This window comes from Diabrotica virgifera, chromosome 9 (assembly GCF_917563875.1).
Source record: "Diabrotica virgifera virgifera chromosome 9, PGI_DIABVI_V3a".
Taxonomy (NCBI): Eukaryota; Metazoa; Arthropoda; class Insecta; order Coleoptera; family Chrysomelidae; genus Diabrotica; species Diabrotica virgifera.
Genome location: NC_065451.1, coordinates 181878574 through 181889518, shown reverse-complemented (window position 1 = coordinate 181889518; position 10945 = coordinate 181878574).

Genomic DNA, 10945 nt, shown 5'->3' with positions numbered 1-10945 from the left:
ACCATTACGAACTTACCGGTCTCCAGTTACGTCACGACTTCCGGATGTGCAATATATTATCTTGTTATTTAATAGTATCAAAGGTGTAGTTATGATAACACAACTATTCAACGCCGCAATAAGGCTCAAAATTGTACCAACGCAATGGAAAATTGCTGATATAATAATGATCCATAAACATGGTAAACCACCTCACGAACATACCTCTTATCGTCCTATTAATCTCTTACCGGTACTAGCTAAACTATTTGAGAAGCTATTAGCGACCAGGCCAATGAAGATAATAACTGATAATAATCTTTTTCCGGATCACCAGTTTGGTTTCAGAGAGAAGCATTCAACAATAGAACAAGTTCATAGAGTCGTTGATATAGTAAATAAAACTTTTGAAGAAAAAAAGTACTGTTCTGCACTTTTTCTTGACGTTAGTCAGGCTTTTGATAAGGTCTGGCATGAAGGGTTGCTCTTCAAAATAAAAATGAACGTTCCTGATTCAATGTTTATTATACTAAAATCATATTTAGAAGAAAGGTACTACCGTGTCAAGCATGAAGCAGATACATCAAAAATCTATCCTATACGATCTGGAGTCACTCAAGGTAGTGTTCTGGGTCCTATATTATATCTAATATTTACACACGACATACCAACAAACGAAAATGTAACAACTACAACATTCGCAGATGACACAGCTATGTTAGTCACAGATGAAAACCCTGCAACAGCTACCGAATCTCTTCAAAGGCATATTAGGAATTGGAAAGTGGACAAAGAAATGGCGAATAAAGATCAATGAATCAAAATCACAACATATCATATTTAAAAAATGTCGTAAAATATCGCCTAATATAAAAATAAATAACAAAGCAATTCCACAAGCCGAAAGCGTTAAATACCTTGGTATGCACCTGAACAAAACTTTGACATGGAGAACACATATGTGGAAAAAGCGCCAACAGTTAAATTTAAAATTTCTTAAACATTATTGGATACTGGGCAGAACATCGAAGTTGTCTATACGTAACAAACTGCGTTATTATACAATACAATACTCAAACCGGTCTGGACCTATGGGATCCAGCTATGGGGTACAGCAGCAAAATCCAACATATCCATAATGGAAAGATTACAATCCAAAGTGTTACGCTCTACAACAGACGCCCCATGGTTCGTGTCAAACAAAGACATTTATTGTGATCTAGAAGTACCTACGATCAGTGAAGTGATAGTTTAGTGCAGTGTTCGGTACATAAAATGCCTAGAAAGCCATCCAAATGCCCTGGCAGTAAACTTGCTTGATAATAGTCAACGCAAACTCACAGACTCAAACGTAAAAATCCACTGGACCGTATTTATAAATAAGTTTTATACCTCACCGTAATTGTGTTTATATTTTAGATATATGTATTGTTTGTAAGTGTAAAATGTATGTTTGTATGTAGCATATTATCGGAATGTCATGTTTGTTCCATACTAGAGGTCCAATCATCGGACTGACCTCTCTAACGTCAATTTTTTTTTACTTTAAACCCCAGAGACGCTTATTGTTAGAATTTTTATAATAGTCCTGTCGCCAGGGGGGGTACAACGGCCTCCTTAATTCAGATGGACTTACCCAAGTTGTTTTTATATATTTTGACCCGTAGAATACGAATTTTTTGGGTAACAGTTGATCCGGATGTCGATAAGATTGTTATAGACAAAGAACTTGAGGAATTATATAACAGCGATTTCTCGCAAAACAAAACATCTTTTTGTATTTTTTGGGTCATTTTAAGCAAAAAATATTCCTACAAGTTTTTTCGTAGAATGCATAGTTTTCGAGATAACCGCGGTTGAACTTTCAAAAAATCGAAAAATTGCAATTTTTGAACCCGAATAACTTTTGATTAAAAAATAAAGTAGCAATTCTACTTACCGCATTTGAAAGTTTAAGTCAAATTATATCGGTTTTGAGTATTTGCATTGCTAAAAATTAATTTTTTTATTGTTAAACTAATCTATAAACACATAGTGTTTCCCGTGCCTAATACATGCGTTTTAACGCATGCTACGTAGAAATTGCCTCGCTTGCACTCGTAGCTACTCTACCTAGTCGTTCGATTTTAAATGAGAAATCATTGAAAATATCACTCACATACTAGGTGTTTATAGCTTTGTTTAACAATAAAATAATAAATTTCTAGCAATGCAGATAATCAAAACCGATATAATTTGACTTAAACTTTCAAATGCGTTAAGCAGAATTGCTACTTTATTTTTTAATCAAAAGTTATTCGGGTTCAAAAATTACAATTTTTCGATTTTTTGAAAGTTCAACCGCGGTTATCTCGAAAACTATGCATTCTACGAAAAAACTTGTAGGAATATTTTTTGCTTAAAATGACCCAAAAAATACAAAAAGATGTTTTGTTTTGCGAGAAATCGCTGTTATGTAATTCCTCAAGTTATTTGTCTATCACAATCTTATCGACATCCGGATCAACTGTTACCCAAAAAATTCGTATTCTGCGGATCAAAATATATAAAAAAAAACTTGGGTAAGTCCATCTGAATTAAGGAGGCCGTTGTACCCCCCCCCTGGCGACAGGACTATAACTAACAGATTGCTGGATAAACATTAAAATAAAATTTATAGTATCATGATTAATTTGTTTTGCTGTATAATCCACCTCCGCAAAAATTGTGTGATGTATTTGATTTAAAATGAATTCAAGAATTTTTTGTAATTGGGCAACAATGTCAACTTAGATCTCTAACGTAGACAATGACGTGCAACGGTAAGTAAATTAGACGGACTGTATATTATATACCTACTAGTGACGTCATCTATCCAAGCGTGATGACGTACCTAACCGATTATTTTTTTATGAGAATAGGGGTCGCGTGCTAGCTGATTTTAAATAAGGCTGTCCAAAAAAATTTTTATATAAATATATTTAGGTACACAAAAGAAGAATGTATATAATTTATTTAATTTAAATACATTTTACTGCTGCCAGAAAACAGAGAGAAATGTTAATTTGAGAAATAAACATTGCTTTTCGCTTAAATTCAATGTTCAAGCTCCCAACCACCTGCTGCTTCTTGGCAGTTTGAACATTTAATTTATGCGAAAAGCAATGTTTACTGAGAGCAGTAAAATGTATTTTGAATTAAATAAATTACACACATTCTTTTTTTTTTGGGAATTAATTTAATTCAAAAATTTTTTTTGGTCACCCTGTATAAATAATTATGTTAATGTTTATATTACTGAATAGATAATTGAATAACCTTTCAAATAAGCTAGCACACGACGCCTATTCTCATTAAAAAATCGATTACGTCACCACGCCGAGATGGATGACGTTACTGGTATGATATATGCCAAAAATCATAATTTAAAAATAAAAATCAACCCATTTCGGGATTTTTCCTTAAAGTCGCCGGTTAAAAACAGAAAGGCGGATAACGTTAACAGTTTTGGTCGACACCTATAGAGCCTATAAAGCCTCGAAATATTTGTCGACCAGGTGAGCAGTGTGAACAGCACACGGAGAAACGAGATTGTTTAAAGGTTCTGTAATGTTATGGGGTGGAATTTTCTTGAGTAAGTAGGTATATACATATATACGGATTTGGTGTCTTTACGTGGAGCGTGGAGGCTCTTTAAATAGCGAGAGGTACATTAAACTACACAGATTTTCTTTGAACACTTTGTTCCTTTCGCACTTTATAGAGAACATAATTTCCCAGGATGATCCTAGGGGGGGTTACAACTACTGAAGAGTCTCTAGGGGTATGGTGGTATGGTGCTAAGCGTATAGAGCTTAAAGTTCATCCTAATGGGGGTTATAACCCCCAAACCCCTCCTGGTTACGCCTATTTTATCGCATATCATTACTCAATATTTAAGTGAAGTAAATTTTCAGATTGAATTGGCCCCCTCACAGTCTTAACATGACTCCTATTATGATAATTTATGGGATATTGTCAGTAGACAATTAAGACTTCGTCAGCCACTTTCTGTTTCTCTGCAAAATATAGAAACTATGGTTACTGCTATCTGAAACTCCATAGACCAAAATCAAATAGCCTGCAAGCCTAGGCGATGTAAAGCTGTTATTAAAATAAAGAGAAACAACACACGATATTAGGTATTATTAGCTAGTTTATGTTATGTTTTTTTCTGATTTTTTTTCAAGTTTTGTTAACTGTCGTTATTTATTATTGTTAGTTTAGTATTGTTTCAGTTAAAACACAAGTAAAAGAGTAAAATCGTATACACGAGCGGGACACCCTCAAAAAAGCGCTTAGTTTTCGAGATACTGACCACGGAGGGGTGAATGGCTAATTTTATTCATACTTTATATTTTCGAGGATCCTGAAAACGAAAATGAAGTTTATTTTGAATTTTATGTGGGGGAACATTTTCAAAATCGCAATTTTAACCTAAAAATAAAAAAAAATGAAATCACGTTTTTTGCATTTACCTCGCGTAATTTTTAAAGTATATAGCTCTAACATTTCTGAAGACAACGGTACCGGTTTCAAGCTTTTATTCTTATCCTGATAAAGGTTATGAATTTTTCAAAGGAAAAGGTGCGGATTTGTGCATTGCAAAGTTTAATCGCAAAAGTTGTGTGACGAAGTTTAAAATTTAGCTTCTTAATCACGTTTTTAAAGTAGAGCGTACAAAGAAGTTTTCTTGTAAGTTTTAGATCAAAATGTTTTATAGAAAAAAAATAGTGCAACTTTTAATGTCGACATTAGAAATCCCCAATATAACGCTTATTTTTCGAGATACTGACCATGGGTGAAGAATGGCTAATTTTGGTCTCAGATTATGTTTTTGACCGTGATGAAAATGAAAATGAAATTTATTTTAAATTTTAGGTGGGGGAATATTGTCAAAATTGCAATTGTACCCTAAAAATAAAAAAAATTAAATCACGTTTTTTTTGCGTTTAGCTCGCTACAACTCTGGTCCGTTTTAATATTTTTTTCTAAAGTTTGTACACTATATATCGCTCACTTTTTTTAAGACAATGGTTTCTGCTTTAAGCTTTTAGTCTTATTCTAGTAAAAGTTATGAATCTATTAAAGTACAAGGTGCAGATTCGTGAATTGCAAAGATTAATCGCAAAATTTGACTGACAAAATTTGAAATATAGATTTTAAGTCAAATTCAAAAATAAAACATGAGTACAGAGAAGTTTTCTGGAAAGTTTTGGATCAAAATGTTTTATAGAAAACAAATGGTGCAACTTTTAAGATCTACGTTATAAATCCCCAAAATACCGCTAATTTTTCGAGATACTGATCATTGGTGGTGAATGGCTAATTTTGGTCTTACTTTATGTTTTTGATGGTGCTGAAAACGAAAATCAAGTTTATTTTGAATTTTAGGTGGGAGAAAATTGTCAAATTCGCAATTTTGACCTAAAAATAAAAAAAGTTAAACCACGTTTTTCTTAAAATTAAAAATTGCACCATATTTTTTCTATAACACATCTAGACCTAAAACTCCCCATAAAACTTCTTTGAACTCTATGGTTTAATATAAACGTAATCAAATAGATAAATTTTAAATTTTGTCACTTAATTTTTGCGATTGAACTCTGCAATTCACGAATCTGCACCTTTTATTTTTAAAAATGCATAACTTTTATAAAAAAAGACCGAAAGACTACAGTTACTTTCATAGTCTTCACAAAGGTAAGAAATACATGCCGTAGAAATTTTAGAAAAAAATATTAAAATGGAACACAGTTGTAGCGAGTTAAACGTAAAAATTCGTGACTTCACTTTTTTTTTTTCATTTTAAGGTTAAAATTGCGATTTTGACAATGTTCCGTCACATAAAATTCAAAATAAAACTCTTTTTCATTGCCAGCACCATCGAAAACATAAAATGAGACTAAAATTAGCCATTCACCTCCCATGCTCAGTATCTCGAAAAATAAGCGTTATTTTGGGGATGTATAACGTCTATATTAAAAGTTGCGCCATTTTTTTTCTATTAAACATTTGTAACTAAAACTTCTTCGTATTCTACGTTTTAACATAAACGTGATTAATATGATATCTACATTTTAAATTTTGCCTCTTAACTTTTGCGATTAAACTTTGCAATTCACGAATCTGCACCTTGTACTTTAAAAAATTCATAACTTTGACTAGTAGAATAAGACTAAAATCTTAAAACACATACCGTTGTCTTCAAAAAAGTGAGCAAAATATAGTGTACAAACCTTAGACAAAAATATTATAATTGACCAGAGTTGTAGCGAGTTAAACGCAAAAAAAACGTGATTTCACTTTTTTTTATTTTTATGGTAAAATTGCGATTTTGACAATATGCCCCCACCTAAAATTTAAAATAAATTTCATTTTCGTTTTCAACACCGTCAAAAACATAATCTTAGACCAAAATTAGTCATTCACCACCCATGGTCAGGATCTCGAAAAATAACCGTTATATTGGGGATTTCTAATGTCGATAATAAAATTTGCACTATTTTTTTTCTATAAAACATTTTGATCTAAAATTTTACAGGAAACTTCTTTGTACTCTCTATTTTAACATAAACGTGATTAAAAGGCTAAATTTTAAATTTCGTCACTCAACTTTTGCGATTAAACTTTGCAATGCACAAATCCGCACCTTTTCCTTTGAAAAATTCATAACCTTTATCAGAATAAGAATTAAAGCTTAAAGCAGGTACCGTTGTCTTCAGAAATATTAGAGCTATATACTTTAAAAATTTCAGAAAAAAATATTAAAATTGAACAGAGTTGTAGCGAGGTAAACGCAAAAAAACGTGATTTCTTTTTTTATTTTTAGGATCAAATTGCGATTTTGACAATGTTCCCTACCATAAAATTCAATATAAACCTCATTTTCGTTTTCAGCACCTTCAAATATATAAAGTATGAATAAAATTAGCCATTCACCTCTCCGTGGTCAGTACCTGGTCATTTTAGCGGTATCTCCCGCTCGCCTAGTAATTTTCTTTGTCTTTAACGAGATATCAGAGAAATTAAAAAAATAAAATTTTCACAAAGTAATTTCGGTGTATACTAACTTTTGTACTTTTTCTTCCCGACAGGGTGTCTCAAACTTAATATAAATAAGAAAAACATTTCTTTTCTTCCACCTATATGGTATAATTACAAAAAATAAGATTTAGTAAACATCTGCCCAACTTTGCAAATACCTACCGAAGAAAAATCTAAAATAATAAAAAAAATATAGTTCATGAAAAAATCAACTACGAAAATGAGCATAATTTTCTTCTTCTTACGGTGCCGTATCCTTAAGAACGTTGGGCATTACATTTACCTATTTAATCTTATTTGCAACCGCCCATAATCATAGGCGTAACCAGGGGGCGGTTTTGGGGGTTATAACCCCCCTCCCCATTTGGATGTACTTTGAGGTCTATACGCTTAACACCATTACTATTTCATACCCCCCAGAGTCCTTCAAGTAGTTGTGTTGTAACCCCCCCTTAGGATAATCCTGGTTACACATCTGCCCTTAATAGTTCTATAAAGGTCATATTCGTCCAATATCGTAGGTTTTTAAGCCAAGAGATGTGTCTTCTTCCTGGTCTCCTTTTGCTATTGATTTTGTATTTGATTATAAGTTGGAGCAGTTTATACTTTTGATTTCTTACCATGTCAGAAAAATATTGTGTTTTTCGTTCTTTTATTATAGGCATAAGATCTCTTTCCTTGTTCATCCTCCGCAAGACTTCCGCATTTGTCGTATGGATCATGTAGGATATTATGAGCATTTTATGGTAACACCAGAGTTCGAATGCTTGGATTCTTTTTATGTTGATGCTGTCATTGTCCAGGCTTCAACACCGTAGAGCATAGTGGAGAAAATATAGCACTTAAGTATTCTAGTTTTAAATGCGATACCCAGCTGGCGGTTGCATAGAACTTTTTGCATTTTGTCAAACACTGTAGGTACCTACGTGCTTTTTTCAGACTTGTTCTTATCTCTAGTGCAGGGGTGGGCAAAGTGCGGCCCGCGGGCCGCATGCGGCCTTCATACATTTTTTTGTGGACCGCGAAAAAAGTAAATTATTTTCATTTACATTTTTTTTTAAATAATTGCTAATATTAATAAGTCAATATAGATAATGCAGCTATTAATTAACAATTTCGCAGAGGGTAATTTTTCCGCAAATTTTCAATATAACGCAGGCAATTATTTGGGTTTCCGTACAGTATTTTGTCGGCTCCCTCAATACTCAATGAAATCCATGAAATTTCAACAAATGGAAGCGCTATTTTTGAAGTAATCAGGAACTGTTTGGATAATTTTAAATTATCCCGTTATCACCTAGCAAGTGTAACAACTGACGGAGCACCAAATTTAAGAGGAGCAAATATTGTAATGTTTAGAAAATTTAAAGTAGACAACGTCATTTCAATTGTAACTAATATTGTTAATTTTATTCGTTCAAGAGGATGATTATCGTGCATTCTCAGCATTATTGTTAGAGTTAGAAACAGAACATCCTGATGTCTTATTTATACCACAATCATATTCGTTGGTTAAGTTTAGAAAAGATCCTTAAAAGATGTTATGAATTAGGGAAGAAAATTGCTTTATTTTTAGAAAGGAACAACTGCTAGTAATTTGCTAAATTTACAAGTTTTGAACGCAAAATGAAACTTTTAAAATTAAACTCAAACTATTTATTGATCATGTAAAAAAGAAAGAATTAGTTCAATTATTTCCCTTACTAAAACCATTAAATAATGTACCAGAAAATAAGTTTAAAATTTATGAAGAAAAAAGTTGTAATTTGTTGACGGAATTTGAAAATCGTATCATTTTCCTTATCACTTCTAATAAATAATTTTTAAGTTCAAATTGATTGCGTACCAGTTTATAATAAACTGGAAATTATAGGTTAATTTGCATATTTTTGCAATATTTTTGCATTTTACAAATCTTTGCAAATGAGCGAAAGTACCTACCTAGCTAAATTTATAGTTAGACATTTTTTTTGCGAAAAAATATTTTGAATAATGAACATAAATGAAAATCCATTGAAGACCGGAATTGGTAACACAAAGTTTACACCCGAAATAGAATGAATCATGAACGAGGACATAAAAGTAAACTAAAATTTTATAAAAGCCATTAAGGTTGGTTTTTCATATCTTAATAAATATTATTTATTTAAGTTTGTAAATAATAAATAATGTGTTTCATAAATGTTTTTTATTTGGTATTTAATTCTTTCAAAGAAAACAAACAATGAAGATAATCAAGATCAATCGAAGGGAAATCGAAACGTCAAATAAATTTAATTGCACACTTAAATTGTGGCATATTCCCATATAAAATAGTAAATTGCATAAACTGTCACAAGGAAATAGCTTGAGAACCATATTAGTGAAAAAAGAAATGAGTTCCTAGATAAACTAAAATAAATAAATATATACACCTATCATATATTTGAGGAAAATAGCATGCTTAAATAAAGACGAATGTTATTTAAGGGGGAGAGATATGGTTTAAAAATTTTGAAAATTCGATTTTTTATTATTTTAAATGAAAGTACATAACTTCAGGAACAGTCTCTGAAAATTTCAGACACCGAAGTAAAATTACCGCAAAAACAGCATGTGTAATATCCCTACCTTCGATCGCTTTGCAGCAGCTTGAGCGTAGTGAGAAAGGTTCAACAGATTTCCCTTCTCTTTTGTAAATTACTCTGTGATTCAAAAACATATTCCGATGTGCATCAATTTACGATTTGTCACACAAAAAAAGAAATTGAAAATAAAAGTTGTCAAAACTTTAAACGCGTTTTTTTCAACACTGCTTCTTGCGGTGGACATTGTAACAAAAGGCGTTGGATATTGTAACTCAAGAGCTACTTGACAGATCCACCTGACATTTTTCACAGATTTTCTTTAGACACTTCGTCTGGTACCTCTGCAGAGGTATTTTTTTTGTACAGAATTCTTCTGTACACCCAAAGCTTGGATGATTCTAGTTTTTTCGTTGCTGTCGTTTTCAAGGTCCAAGCTTCCATTCCATAAAATAAAGTCGAGAAAACGTAGCACCTAGCCAACCTAGCTTCACCCCTTTTACAAGAAAATTCGTTATTTTGACTTCTGGGTGATACAAAAAACTCAAAACTCGTTAAAACTAAAAAACTCGGAAACATTACCTCAAGAAAAAACTCATGCTAATAAAATATTTTTGAATTTTTTGTTTCATAGGATCCAATTACGAGTTCTTTTTCTTTTGAGGTGTCTGTAAAAATTTGACACCGTCGGGTTAGTTTTCAATATTTATTCTTGAATTTTTTTTAATATTCTTTGAATTGCACTAAATAAGTTTATTTAATTTGAAAACAAAATTTAAAAAGTGGTGCTTGAAATATTGATATCAAGCCATCCCCCATACTCCCCCCCGTTTAAACAAAAATTAGTAAAGATTTCAAAAGAACACATTAAGGTAACAAATATTGCGGCCCTCGGTAATAGACCAAAAACATTTTGTGGCCCTTTCTAGAAAAAGTTTGCCCACCCCTGCTCTAGTGAGTGGTCCCAGGTTTCATCAAGATACGTTGTTCTTGTTATTCTTCCAAGGTACGTTATTCTTGTTATTCTTTCCAGATCTGTTCCGTCGACATTTAATAATTTTAGGTAATGCATATAGGTTTTGAAACTGTATGTGTAGTGTAGGTACATTTAATAAATGGAAGCTACCTACACATTTTAATATTTCACTTCAAATACAAGTTTGCACATTTAAGGACTAAACAATAGTATAAACACTATAAATATGATAGAAATTTAGATTCGTCCTTTTCGTGCCAGCTGCAGAAGGTACCAATAATCTCTTGTAGTTAAACTATAGATTTAATGTTCCAGGTGCATTTCTTCCTGAACCGTTCTCGAAACATTGTATCGCCGCATA